This window comes from Poecilia formosa, unplaced genomic scaffold, assembly GCF_000485575.1.
Source record: "Poecilia formosa unplaced genomic scaffold, Poecilia_formosa-5.1.2 Scaffold114, whole genome shotgun sequence".
NCBI lineage: Eukaryota > Metazoa > Chordata > Actinopteri > Cyprinodontiformes > Poeciliidae > Poecilia > Poecilia formosa.
This window is the reverse complement of record NW_006800053.1, coordinates 7,274-8,291: the sequence shown is the minus strand read 5'-3', so window position 1 is coordinate 8,291 and position 1,018 is coordinate 7,274. Positions and strand designations below refer to the sequence as shown.

At 41.7% G+C, this 1,018-nt stretch overlaps 1 pseudogene; it reads left to right on the top strand.

Annotated features, from left to right (window-relative positions):
* Nucleotides 1-1,018, top strand: part of LOC107837106 (interferon-induced very large GTPase 1-like) — a 3,671-nt pseudogene that overhangs the window by 1,533 nt on the left and 1,120 nt on the right.

Genomic DNA, 1,018 nt, shown 5'->3' with positions numbered 1-1,018 from the left:
TGCCTTCTGTAATCTTCATGGGGATTCTCTAGCAAACGTAAAACAGCATGAAATCCTGACTGAAATGTCTTCAGTCATTGTTGTTCTTGTGCCAACTCTGGAAAAAAGCCAGGAAAGTACTGCAGTCATTTCTATGCTTTACACGTCTTCAAAGCCTCTAATCATTCTCAGTGCTGACAATGAGTGTAGTGCAGTTCAGATGAAACCTCAAAAATATAAACTGGGTCTGAAAGAAAGAAACCAGTCAGATGTTTCTGAAGAACTAAAAAAGTTTATGAAAAGTCTTTTGTCTGGACCCCACACATCCTTCAGACTGGAAACTATGGCTGATGTCTCTGGGATCAAAGTGGATGAAGATCAGAAAATCTGCCAGAAAGGGAAATCTGCTGCAATGGCACTAGTTGAATTGATTGAAAGCATGGCTGTTGGCAAAATCAACGATACATTCCTCCCCTGCCAAGGTCAACTTTGGTATAATTGGTGCAAAATCAATAAAGAGTTGCATCATCTAAAGGGAGACATTGAGAAAGAAAAGGCCCAGAAGACTCATCAGCAGATGAAACTACGAGAGAAACAGTGTGATGCGTCTAATAGTGAACTGATGAGGTTGTTCACACAGAGCCTCAAGCATCTGCCACCAAAAGAAAGAGAATATTTCCTGACATGGACTCAGATCCTCATGCCCTCTCCACAGATGATCTTTCTTCAATTCTCCAAAACTATGATGAAACCTGGTCAGAGGTCTTAGTCCTGAAGAAGAAACATGACAAATCTGATCTATTAAAAGACAAAGAAACTGAGCTTGAACTGTTGTCACAAAAGCTTCAATCAGCAACATTTGGTCTGGAACACATCTTCAGAGAGATGGGGCAGATCTATGAAGCCCATAAATCTCTGAGGAAACAATCACTAGGTCCACTGACTGAATGGACTAAATACCCTGAGCTGGCTGCAGATCTGATGATATCAGGACACCCGATGGAGCTGATGGATGGGGATGCAGGCCATGTGCCTTTAA